The 14,107-nt window shown below is 41.8% G+C and overlaps 1 pseudogene across 1 annotated transcript; it reads left to right on the top strand.

The window, feature by feature from the left end:
- The first annotated feature begins 291 nt into the window (after positions 1-291).
- On the top strand, positions 292-3,789 carry LOC311133967 (annotated as a pseudogene). The gene is made up of 8 exons: positions 292-308; positions 440-536; positions 689-806; positions 1,309-1,427; positions 2,035-2,212; positions 2,636-2,736; positions 2,910-3,031; positions 3,506-3,789. The product of its transcript is annotated as an uncharacterized misc_RNA (transcript).
- Positions 3,790-14,107: the final 10,318 nt, after the last annotated feature.

Below are 14,107 nucleotides of genomic sequence, written 5' to 3'. Positions count from 1 at the left end.
AAAATATATTTTGATTTGTTTAACACTTTTTTGGTTACTACATGATTCCATATGTGTTATTTCATAGTTTCGATGTCTTCACTATTATTCTACAATGTAAAAAAATGTAAAAATAAAGAGAAACCCTTGAATGAGTAGGTGTTTTCAAACTTTTGACTGGTAGTGTATATATTAAGAAATTAACTTCTTATTATGAACAACATATTTATAGCTATAACTTAATTAATTGCTGTATGAATGGGTAATAACATGACAATAGAGAGGTACAAATTAGACAAAAAACTGAGCATCATGACTCAACTAAACAGGTGAGAGAAGTAATGTTGAAGTAGGCTATCCATGCCTTCTCCATGTGCCATTGTGAAAATGTTGATGAAATATATGTAGGCCTATAACTGTAATTGTAAAATGTTTATCCTGTTTATGTTCTCCATTCCAGACCATGTGGTAATGCTCTAGTCTTCATAATCATTTTCGGGACTGGCAGATCTTTTCAAAATGGGTTCCATGTTACTGTCATCAGTTCCCCTTCACCAGTAAGAGACATCAGCACAAAAACCTCATTCTCACACAAGTTAACTTTGCACATTCACTTGTGCTAAAATTAACACCTAGCCTACTTCACCAGGCTTGTAGACATACTACTGGTGAACTGTCTGTTGCCTTAACCATGTCTGTCTGCTTGCAGTACATCCAGAGCTTTGTCAATAGCAGTTGGATTGGGCGACGTGAGGAAACCCCACCGGCACAGACAGTCAAACTTATCTGGTCTATGTATGCTGTAGGAGGTCTCCTGGGATCTATGAGTGTCAGGTGCATTGCACAGATTTTTTTCACCATCTATACTCTTTTTATTTTGAAAGAGAGCCATGTGACTATCATTGTTGCGACGGTGATAATGTTTACGAGTAGGGGGGGATATTTTTGTTTTTAGCAGACGTTCTTATCCAGAGTGACTTACAGGAGCAATTAGGGTTAAGTACATTGCTCAAGGGCACATCAACAGATTTTTCACCTAGTCGGCTGAGGGATTCGAACCAGCAACCTTTCGGTTACTGTCTCAACACTCTTAACCGCTATGCTACCTGCCTAGGCTAGGTTACCTGGTTAGGCTACCTGCCACACCTGATAGATCAGTTTCTGTATGGATTCACTGCAGGTAGGCCTATGTGATATTGCACCTTAAATTTCATGCAGATTAGTTTAATCTAAGGATCATTATGTCATGGTAAAATAGAATCCCAGAATGACCTTGTATCTTACAGTGATAATAGTAATTTATGTTTTATTCTTGTTTGTGAACCTCAGGTTCAGGAGCAAATATCCATGCGATATACCTGGGTGAGAGTTCACTCTAAAAGATAACGGGCATGGTAACACTAACGTCAGCTACTTTTGCCTCCATTGTTAAACTGTCAGGACAATTTGTTGGACTAATGAAAAGTGCTATTTTTGAATTTCAACATTTCCCTGAAAAAAAGAAGCATCAAGCATCACACTAAACATATGGTTGTCAATGTGTGCCAAATCGGATATCCTGATGATTGATGCTTTGTCTCAACTTTCTCAGAGAGATTCTTGGCTGTGAGAATAGCTGGAACATCCTGCTGTGTGTTCCAACATGCTTCTCTGTGGTACAGCTGCTAACACTGCCCTTCTTTCCTGAGGCCCCAAGGCACCACCCTCTGTCTTTTATCCCATACCTCAGGGGGTTTTGGCTCGAGGGTCATATCGGGATTTCGAAATTCAACGGAGGGCCGCACAGATTTTTGCGGACCAGAAAAAGGCAGGTTATTTCTACATACTATCTATCTAGTTTTAGACGTTCAAGTGTGGCCTGGATTTAAAAAAAACAACCAAAATAATAATTTCCCAAAAATATGTTTTAATGTTTTTTTACTAAATCCCTCACAGGCCGTATTTAATCGGCTGGCGGGCCAGATGCTGCCCGTGGGCCATAGTTTGCCCACCGCTGCCATACCTACTGTACATCCTACTCACAACCTCTTCTTCTCTTCTGCCCTTTACCCTCAGATCAGTGAGTTCTCCTTTGACATCTTCAAGGAGGCAGGCATCCACTTGAATAAGAGCCGCTGTGTGATTCTGGGTGTTGGAGTGTCTGAGGTCCTCACCGCCATCATCTGGGTGTGTCGCTGGGGAACATGGGCTACACTACAGGGGGTGCACTACGATACCCCTCTGCAGTATTATAGTAATCAGTCCGGTCTCGAGACCACATATTGAGAGGGGCCCTCTGTAACTTCTACAAAGCATGTACCCAGGCTAAAAAGGTTAAAAGTAGAGTACTTTTTAATTAACTTGAAAATGTCACTGGTTAAGTGGTCATTAGACAACAGTGATAAGGACTAATAAGCTAAAGTAATCAGTGAACAGTATAGGAGAGTGACCATAGGGAAAGAAACACTGTGCAGGAATCCACCCCCTGTGCATACCGTACAGTAGCTCCGCTAGGTGGAACATGTTTGTCACTAAGATGTGAATGCCACTCCTGAGCTCCTAAACATTAAATCATGTGTGAGCTCCTCTGGCTTTGCCGTCCCCTAGGCGGAGGGAGGGAGGGAGTGATGGATGGAGAAGGTTCCGGATAAGTTCTGTTATGTGCAATCATCCCCAGGGCCTGCTGATCATGAGTGTGTGGAGGAGAGCGCTACTCTGGGGGGCTTTGGGGCCATGTCTGCCATCATGATATTAATCACCATCACTCTCAACCTGAAGGTGAGCTCTTGACCTTTCAACTCTCCTGCACTGTGACAAACCTACAGTAAGAGGACCAAGGGGATGATACGTGGATGAGACAGTTTTGCTCAAAATACCAATATTACATTGCTGTGATCATCAATGGGTGATTGATCAGATGCATACTTCCCTGTTGCCTGTGGTATTCCTAGCTGGAGTGTTGCCGTCTCTCACACATTATATCTTTATCCAATCATGCCAGCCTGCAGCGTTTGTCTTCACTGGAATCCGGTGCTGGCTTTCCTGTGCTGGGACTAGTCTTCCCTTTCTTATTGTAAGTCTATAGCGCACCATCAATATACTGTACCTCTATATGTATTCAATACATGTAAAGGACAGCAGAACACTTCGGAATGAAGTCTTGTTATATAATGCTTTTTATAATGCTTTCAAAGTTACCAATTGAGATACAATAAGATTTCCTGAGCTCAATTCACATTGTTCTGCACTATGACCGTTTGATACCCCAGAGATACCAGGCATACAGTAATTCCATACTTTGAACATCATATTAAAACCTTTTTTTATCATCAGTATTACTTTTGTCTCAGCCGGTCTGTGTAAAAAGCAGAGCTCTAAATTAGGTACCAGTGGAATATATAAAATTGAAAGGTTTCCTATAGCCATGAGTAGAACAATAGGACAGGACTATTTAATCACAGGCTCTCAACCAACCGTCCAAGTTGTTCCCCTAGTTATTGTTGCTCTAGGAACTCACCTGCCTCCCTGCATCTTCTCTTTACCACAGGAGCTCTTTACTCAAGTCGTTCAGCTTCGTGCTGTTCGCCTGCATGTGTCTGTTGGCATGACTCTACATCTTCTCCTACCTCCTGGAGACCAAGGGGAAAACCCTCCTGGAGACCAAGGGGAAAACCCTCCTGGAGACCAAGGGGAAAACCCTCCTGGAGACCAAGGGGAAAACCCTCCTGGAGATCTCAGGGAGTTTAAAAACATCACTCTGTGTGTAAAACCCCTCTCAGATGACAAGACCCTGGAGAGACAAGACCCTGTTGAAAGCAAATGAACTGAGATGTATTATACTCTGAGTTGTTTAGTTTGTATTTTAGCATTGTCCATCATATATCTTTATACACTGCATTCACAGCCATATACCATATTCAATAAAAAAATCTAAACGTGTTATATATCTGAATGAGTTTAATGGACCAATTGAAAATAATAATATGCTATTTACTCTGATTTCTTTCAAAATCCCTTTTCAAATAGTCGTTCAATTACTTGTAAAGTCCTAAAACAAATGTTGTTTCCAACTTGTGTTATAGGACCTCACAGAAAGCCATATGGTCTGGTCTGATGTTCTTCTGTTTTCCTGAGGTTCATAGTAGGATATTTATAGGACAAAAATGCACTCTCTTTATCTCTCAATTTATCTCATACACCACATAAAATCCACCCCAAGTCTGATTTCTTACGGACTCATTAGTAAGAACCGTGTAGACTTAACCGATGCCCATGGCCAACGTGGGAGACTCCCTCAGCCTCTTAGCTGGCTCTTTGTCCATAATGATGAGGCTGGGTCTTTGAGGGTTGGCTTTTCTAGTATGGTCCTTGAGCTGTTGGCTCTTTGAGGGTCTCCCCTTCTCCCCCTTATCACTGGCTGCCAGCTGCTGCTGGGCACAGGGTCTTCATTAGCAGTTAAATGCACTGGGTGCACAGCTCCTGTTCGGGGATGGGGAATGATTGACATTATCTTGGCTGGGGTGAGAGGGTGTATTGGCGTCCTCCTGTTTGCGTTGTCTCTAGAGGGGATTAACTAGAGGATTAATTAGAGCTACCATAGTGATGCCTAACCGTCTTTCCCCATAGACCTGCCTGCCTGGTCACTGCCTGGCCAATGGGCTGCTTTTACTCTTTAATGGAAAATGCTGACACTGAGGTAAATATCATGGACACATATAGCAGGTATTTCAGTCTGAGCATTTGTGTCAAATAAAGGGTTAGACTTAGACCAAACAGTATCCATGACAATGCAATGTTCTATATCTAAACTGTAAACTAAACTGTCAATAATAATAGATTGATCTTGGGAAGATGAACACTCGATTTTGTCATATTTAAGTGTAAGGGATAGACTATATTGGTTTATTATTTCTAGTGCTGTAGTAAAATAAAAAATATATAAAAAACCTTCTAGTGCTGTAGTGACATCATGCTCTCAACAGATGGCAGAGTTTATCTGCGTTGTGAAAACAACTTCATTCAAGGCATGACAGAATAGAGTTGAATCTCCTACAGTAGGTAAGGAGAACATATCTCCCAAAACTCCAATACTGAACCATGCTGTGGCACTGTAATACATTCATATTAACATATTAACATATTCTCTGATGGAATGAGTGATAAAAATAGGTTTGGTTGACTGATGCTGCTTCTCAATACAACAATATCGTATGTCTCTGAGAATGTATTTATTTAAAGTCCATTCTCTATCCTTAACTGTTTTCCCTGCTCCTCCATATTAAGCACTCAGGAACAATATTGCGTAGGGGGGGGGGTGACAGAGAGAGCGAGAGAGGGAGGAGAGAGAGATAGAAAAGGGCAACCAGTGAAGAACAAACACCATTGTAAATACAACCCATATTTATGTTTATTTATTTGCACATTGTTGTATATAGACATAATATGACATTTGAAATGTCTTTATTCTTTTGGAACTTCTGAGTGTAATGTTTACTGTTAATATTTATTGTTTATTTCACTTCTGTTTACTATCTACTTCACTTGCTTTGGCAATGTTAACATATGTTTCCTATGCCAATAAAGCCCTTAAATTGCATTGAAATTGAATTGAAATTGAATTGAAATTGAATTGAAATTGAATTGAAATTGAATTGAAATTGAATTGACAGAGATAGATAGTGTGTGTGTGTGAGAGAGAGCGAGAGAGATAGCGAGCGAGAGAGAGAGAGAGGGGAATAGAGAGAAAGAGAGGAGTGTGTGAGTGAGTGAGTGATGGAGAATAATATGATGTAGTTGTGGTGATTTAGTACAGGTGGCACACAGATGGGACCCCCTCTGGGACCTGGAGCCGTTAATGAGTCACTGCCAGAGAGCCTGGGGATGTCATCATGAACCAGACACATCCCTCTGGCACGGCAGGATAAAGGTACCCGGTGTGCCACTCCCCATTACCATGAGATTCTTCCCAGTCATTTGATCTGTGGATTACTACCCACCCCCAAGCTGGCACAGTTTCAGTGTGGATGTGGCAGATCAGGAAACAACACATTATGAAGGGAAATGCTGCATGCAAATTTAACCAGGATTCCAGAATGATTATACTACTGATGTAGAGCTGTAAACAGTATACCAAACATTAGGAACACCTTCCGAATACTGAGTTGCACTTGGAAAAGAGACCCTTAATCCCAGATTTGGGACCACACAGCCACTCCACTGAATAGCAAGCTAGTGATTGCTTTGCAATGCTTACAGTTAGCCACTGATTCCTTCCAAACCACTCATTGTTGAATTTGCGATTTCGATCTTGTTGTGTAATGTTTATGTCCAATGGCCAATGAGCACTGATACGTTTTATCTACAATTTCTCTTCATTATTTCTCTTCATATGACAACGATTAAAAAGGATTTGCCAGTAGATTGTCGACTTGATTCATGATGATGACTGCTAGCTAAGATTTTGAAAGTATGATGTTGACATGATCAGTCCAATCAAAGCTACTGTAGATATAACGTGATTTGATGTCATTCTATCTGTGGTCAATGACCTTGAGCCTTCTTGGATGGGCACTTCTAATGTAACTCCATGGCAGCACACAAGGGGCTTGAATTTCCGAGCTCTACCCTTAGACTTGGCGGTGACGTAGTGTCCCCATGAGTGACAGAACACTGAGCCAATCACGGCACAACTAGAGAACATTACCAACACCTACACTCCGTATTTTCCGCTGGCTGCCCCACCACCACAGAAAGCACTGAGCACCTGCATTTTGGAGCTGCCTTACTCAAGAAAGCAAAAAAGAGACCATGTTTGTATGCTGCTTTATTAAGTAATTGACCTTTTATTGATTTTTTACATTGTTTGCAAACTGATATGTGACACGTATTAATGCCCAAATAACATGCAAAACAGGCAAGCCACCCCCCCCCCCCCCCCCCCCAAAAAAGTATATATTATTTACAATTATGATTATTTTTTAGCTAAAAATGAGGGCTCTGCCCCACCTGCCCTGAATGACAGGTCGCCATTTTATGTCTCTGCGTGCGGTTTGAAGGAAGATGCTAAAAAGCGTTAGCACAATTGCTAACTAGCGTTAACGCAATGACTGGAAGTCTAACTGCTAGCATACTAGTAGATACTGTAGACTTCCAGTCATTGCGCCAAGGCTAGTTAGCATTGTCTTGCGAAACTATCTCTAACTTCCTTCATACTGGAGAGAGACATAAAAATGGTATCCACAAATTCATCTGAATCTGGGGAAGTAGATAAAGCTTCATTGCCAAAATCCTGAGGTAAACCTTTAACACACTATCCTCATCAGAGAGGTTAGGCTTAGGACAGCCAAAGGCTCTCATGCACAACTATGTGAAGGAGTGGGTCCCATCGTTTAGGAGAGGACTCTGTGTGGTCATCAGAGAAGGAAATCCCCTCCTGCCCTCCTGAACCTCAGTCACGATTATGGGTCATATGGTCCAATTATCCAGAAACATCCGGCTTTAGTCAGCAGAATATAGAGAAAGCCTGCAAATGTCTCTGTATCAATATAATCATCATCTGAGGTTGACAAATTGCCTTTAATCGTTTTATCTCTTCTCACCTTCCAACAGAGTAATTTCATCCCACATTGATTAATCAATCTCAATGTCAGCTACTATCAAAGGTCAGGTATGAGGCTACCTTTATCGCTGTGCAGTGTATGTGTGTGGACTGACTCTGTGTTGTTAGGGTGATTTCTTACCATGGTAATTGGACACACATGACGAGGGGGAGACGGCCAGTAAACCTGAGCCATTCCTGTCACGCCTCTTCTATTCACCAGCCTGGGCCCCCATGTGTGTGTATCCGTATGCTGTGTGTGTGTGTGTGCAGAGTGTGATAACACACCAGCATTCTTCAGTTGTAAATAATTGAATCAGGCTATTTAAGTCCCCTCAGAGCAGAGCTGTAATTTGGTGCAGTTTTGCTCTTAAGGACCGGTAATTATAGCTGTTAAGGACTTCCAAAACAACTCAAGACCTTCACTTCTTTCTCCAAGTAGGGAACAAATTACATCTGTGCTGTTGGACATGTCTGGACAAGGTGCTGTATGAAAAGACACATTTTCCAATTAAAATGCGGAGACCAAATTCTGTCCACATGCCTAATGTGATCGAATACTCTCTCACTATATATATGTTTACGAATGATAAAAACTCATTATTGTGAATGATAAAAGTCATTATTTTGAAGACACTCAAGTGGGTAAACACATTCAGTACTCTATACATAGCCTACGTCACAGGTGCCTTCTCTGTGCTGGCCTTGAAGACCATTTAAAAGCTTCTGACCTGCCTTGGCGATCTCAGCAGAGACAGGAGAGTTCTCCATCTTTATGTCTCAGCTGTCCATCTGACCACCATCCATGTGCATACCTCATAGTTAACCAAGACACAGCTTAATGTTCTCAGAACAGAACCGTCTCTGACACACTAGAATAGAAAGATGTGTTCTGTGCGCATCGCTGGGCAACGTGGTAGTGTTACCAGTCATGGTCATGATACAGGAACAAGCTCTGGGTTTCAGACTCTCTGTGTTTCATCCAATGAAGCCCTCTGTCTTCTAACTTTAGAATTGCACATGACCCTGAGTGCCATGCATGCCTGGGGCAGTGGAATGTCAGGAACATTGGTTAATTGGCTGTTACATTCTAAGGACATTCTATTTAGAGTAATCTGAATGCTCTTCATGAGTCCTAAACTGACCACGAGAGACTGCCAGTAAGAAGCACAAACAGACATAACAGATATATCTTTGTTAGCAGTTTTCACAGTAACGGATGATCTATCACAAAACTAATGTGCCACACTTATTTTCAGTCTCTTTGTTGGCCTGCAGTAGTTTAGCTTCATTTGAAATATGTAATCGTCATTAGCTTAGGCAGGATCAACTTAATTCTACAATTAAAATGTAAATTGAAAGACAAGCTGTTCTCGAGTTGGCATGCTTTGGATGTTACATACTTTGACACCTACCATGCTTTTCACAAGCCCCCATACAAACACCATATGTTAAACATGTATAGAAGTATTCAAACCGCATTCCCATAAGAATGTACTGTGTAAATATGACGTGGACCATGACATTCAGTAAGACAAATAACAAACATGTTATAACCACTAACCAGAGCTATATATTTAGAATAAATATATGGCTCTGGATATAAGTAATTGATCATACTGGGTTGAGTGAGTTTATCCATCCACAGAGATGTGTGTTCTCTCCAGTGGGTGTAATCTGCCTGGAGTCAGCCGGTCCCCAGCGGACCAGACCACTGTCACTGTCCTGCATAAACACAACACAGGGATTATCCTCTATGGCGCAGCCCAGAAAGCATATGGCCACAATCTGTGTCATTTCAGACAGCATCTCAGCTCTGCTTTAATTAAAAACATGGAAAAGCCACAGACTCTCTCTCAGTGCCAAACCATCGACACACTGACTGACTGTCAACCCCTCTGTCCTTGGGCAAAAGCCCTGCAGGTTTGAGAATAATTAAATTAATTAATATGTGAATAAATATATGGATTGGGTTGATGAAGTAAAACTGTGCTCTGATGTGTTTGAAATGAGTTTCTGCTGCCCCGTGAAGGGAAACCAAGCCTCCTCTATCTCCAGATGACTGGAGATAGAGTAGACTTTTTAGTTTTGTTTTCCAGGACTCATTACTTTGGAAACAATGATGCAGTGACAATGTGCATCTCTGCAGGTATGACTTAGGCAGTGGCAGCAGAGGCATCATGCACCCATTATTTTAGAGGGGGCAAGAAGTATGTGAGGATGGAGGCGGGGTGGTCCGGAGAGAATATTGCCTTTTCAAACACCTGAAACAGCTTCCTGCAATCTAGAGCCATAATCACAAAATACGTCTATTTTTCTGCATAGGTTATCTAAGCATACCTCTTTACCTGTTCAATTGTCATTTAAACCAAGCATTTTTCTGCATATCTAAGCATGCCTCTTGAGCTGTCTGTATCATCTTGACTGGTAAAGAAACTATGCTTCTCTGCATCTCTGCTAAAATCTAGGTAAAAGAATGAAAGGAATGTGAGTCTTATTGAGTACATTTAATAATTGCTTGCTTTTCTAAAGTCTACCAACCTTGCCAGCAGGAATGCCAGCTAAAATAGTTAGACAAGCTACTCTAGCTTGATTGATAGCCTGAAATGGCTTGGCGGCTAGTTATGAGGTTGGGAGATTGGGAACCTATCTAGCTGGCTAGCTAAATTCAACTTCAAAAAATTGCTAGGTGGCTATTATTACAGAGAAAAAACAAAACAGTTGTGTTTTATTTATTAATCAAGAAGGAATCAATAGGCTACATAGCTTGATCACATTCATTTACAAACATATCTCCTGCCCATCACCTGCAGCTCAAATCAAATCAAATGCTGTGTGTGTCACTCTACTGTACACTCTCTCCGCCTCCAACTCCTTCTGCACCTTGGAAGGAACCACTTAGTAGGGAGAATGGGGAATGCCTGGTCCAGTCAGTGCGCCCCCTCTACAAAATACATCTGACAAATCTTTTTACAAACAATTATGATAAAACGTTGGCTTAAAAATGTAGTTTAGTAATTCATTTGATAACTGAAAAAGACAAAAAACAAGACAAATCTGGGCATGACACCACTGAGTGGCAGTGGCCTACGGGCCCAGTAAAAGAGGCTAAAAATACAGAATCCCTCAGTTGTCTGGACATAAATGTGTCTCATGTTTGTGCAGCTGTTTTGGTCATAACAGTCAACAAAATGAGAACTCCTTTCTCCCCGTTATTTGACCGCCGCAAAGTATATATGAACACTGGAAGACATGCCATCTGAAGGAACCTACATAGAGTGCATTCGGAAAGTATTCAGACCTCTTCTCTTTTTCCACATTTTCTTACGTTACAGCAGTATGCTAAAATGGATAAAAAATAAAAAAAATCCTCATCAATCTACACACAATACACCATGATGACGAAGCGAAAACAGGTTTTTTGAAAATGTGCACATTTATTAAACATAAAAAACAGAAATACCTTATTTACATAAGTATTCAGACCCTTTGCTATGAAACTCGAAATTGAGCTCAGGTGCATCCTGTTTCCATTTATCCTCCTTGAGATGTTTATTCAACTTGATTGGAATCCACCTGTGGTAAATTCAATTGATTAGACATGATTTGGAAAGGCACACACCTGTCTATATAAGGTCCCGCAGTTGACAGTGCATGTCAGAGCAAAAACCAAGCCATGAGGTCGAAGGAATTGTCCGTAGAGCTCCGAGACAGGATTGTGTCGAGGCACAGATCTGGGGAAGGGTACCAAAACATTTCAGCAGCATTGAAGGTCCCCAAGAACACAGTGGCCTCCATCATTCTTAAATGGAAGAAGTTTGGAACCTCCAAGACTCTTCCTAGAGCTGGCCTCCCGGCCAAACTGAGCAATCGGGGGAGAAGGGCCTTGGTCAGGGAGGTGACCAAGAACCTGATGGTCACTCTGACAGAGCTCCAGAGTTCCTCTATGGACATTGGAGAACCTTCCAGAAGGACAACCATCTCTGCAGCACTCCATCAATCAGGCCTTTATGGTAGAGTGGCCAGACGGAAGCCACTCCTCAGTAAAAGGCACATGACAGCCCGCTTGGACTTTGCCAAAAGGTACCCAAATGACTCTCATGTAGGGGTGTAACGATCCATCTACTACATCGATGTATCGATTTATATTCCTATGATCCAACTACATCGATCTGTGCTCGGCGAGTTGGCCTTTTGGACAACATATATCAATCTAACATCGTTTTAAAATGTAATAAATCGATTGTATCGATACTAGGCAATAACCCATTGGATTTAAGCACGTCAGACTTTATATGGATGTTTTTTCTTAGCACTTTTAATGATAAAGGCTTTAAACATTACTCGATTCAGTCTGCCTATCTGTGACGTCATCGCCCCGCGCCAGCAGCAGCGCAAAGGCGCAAAGACAACAAAACATAGCATGGGGGACGACAGAGGAGAAGCCGACGAGCGAGAAATTATCAAGCCACCATTGCGGTCCTTACAAGAAACAGGAATCTAGGAAACTTCACCTGCACTGTCCAGTATCCAGGTATTTATTTCAGTCACACTGGTTGAATTTTTGGCTAAAAGGTTACTGAATCGATTTCAAGTCACTGAATCGTTTCGGATCGTATCGTTCTAAATGAACCAATATCGTCCTTGAATCGTATCGACAACCACGAATCGTGATACAAATCGAATCGTTGTTAAATCGAATCGTTACACCCCTACTCTCATGTGAAACAAGATTCTCTGGTCTGATGAAACCAAGATTGAACTCTTTGGCCTGAATGCCAAGCGTCACGTCTGGAGGAAACTTGGTGGTGGCAGCATCATGCTGTGGGGATGTTTTTCAGCAGCAGGGACTGGGAGACTAGTCAGGATCGAGGGAAAGATGAACGGAGCAAAGTACAGAGAGATCTTTGATGAAAACCTGCTCCAGAGCGCTCAGGACCTCAGAATTGGGGCGAAGGTTCACCTTCGGACAGGACAACGACCCTAAGCACACAGCAGGAGTGGCTTTGGGACAAGTCTCTGAATATCCTTGTGTGGCCCAGCCAGAGCCCGGACTTGAACCTGATCGAACATCTCTGGAGAGACCTGAAAATAGCTGTGCAGCGATGCTCCCCATCCAACCTGACAGAGCTTGAGAGGATCTGCAGAGAAGAATGGGATAAACTCCCCAAATATAGGTGTGCCAAGCTTGTAGCGTCATACCCAAGAAGACTCGAGGCTGTAATCGCTGCCAAAGGTTCTTCAACAAAGTACTGAGTAAAGGGTCTGAATACTTATGTAAATGTGATATTTCAGTTGTGTTTTTATACATTTGCAAAAACCTGTTTTTGCTTTGTCATTATGGGGTATAGTGTGTACATTGATGAGGGGGAAAAAACAATTTAATCAATTTTAGAATAAGGCTGTAATGTAACAAAATGTGGATAAAGTCAAGGGGTCTGTAAACACACTAATTCATCCAACATGTCAGTAGCATCCCACTGGGCAAAAACTGGTTGAATCAACATTGTTTCTACTTCATTTCAACCCCAAAAAATCAATATGATGACATTGAACCAATTTGGAAAACTAATTGGATTTGCAAAAAGTAATCAAAGTACACTTCCTGTCATAAGTTTTAGAACACCTACTCATTCAAGGGGTTTTCTTTATTTTTACTGATGGACTGTCGTTTCTCTTTGCTTATTTGAGCTGTTCTTGTCATAATATGGACTTGGTCTTTACCAAATAAGGCTATCTTCTGTATACCCCACCTACCTTGTCACAACACAACTGATTGGCTCAAACGCATTAAGAAGGAAAGAAATTCTACAAATGAACTTTTAAGAAGGCACACCTGATAATTGAAATGTATTCCAGGTGACTACCTCATGAAGCTGGTTGAGAGAATGCCAAGTGTGTAAAGCTGTCATCAAGGCTCATGCTGCCAAACATGCCCTTGTAAAACTGACTATCCTACCGATCCTTGACTTCGGCGATGTCATTTACAAAAAAGCCTCCAACACTCTACTCAGCAAATTGGATGTAGTCTGTCACAGTGCCATCCGTTTTGTCACCAAAGCCCCATACACTACCCACCACTGTGACCTGTACGCTCTTGTTGGCTGGTCCTCACTACATATTCGTTGCCAAACCCACTGGCTCCAGGCCATCTATATATCACTGCTAGGCAAATCCCTGCATTATCTTAGCTCATTGGTCACCATAGCAACACCCACCCGTAGTATGCGCTCCAGCAGGTATATCTCACCGGTCATCCCCAAAGCCAACACCTCCTTTGGCCGTCATTCCTTCCAGTTCTCTGCTGCCAATGACTGGAATGAACTGCAAAAATTTCTGAAGCTGGAGACTCTTATCTCCCTCACTAACTTTAAGCATCAGTTGTCAGAGCACCTTACCGATCACTGCACCTGTACACAGCCCATCTGAAATTAGCCCACCAAACTACCTCATCCCCATATTGTTATTTATTTTGCTCATTTGCACCCCAGTATCTCTATTTGCACATCATCTCTTGCACATCTATCTTTCCAGTGTTAATACTAATTGTAA

Source organism: Coregonus lavaretus, assembly GCF_964263955.1.
Source record: "Coregonus lavaretus genome assembly, chromosome: 8".
Taxonomy (NCBI): domain Eukaryota; kingdom Metazoa; phylum Chordata; class Actinopteri; order Salmoniformes; family Salmonidae; genus Coregonus; species Coregonus lavaretus.
The sequence above is the reverse complement of the archived record's forward strand: the minus strand, read 5'-3'. Positions and strand labels throughout refer to the sequence as shown.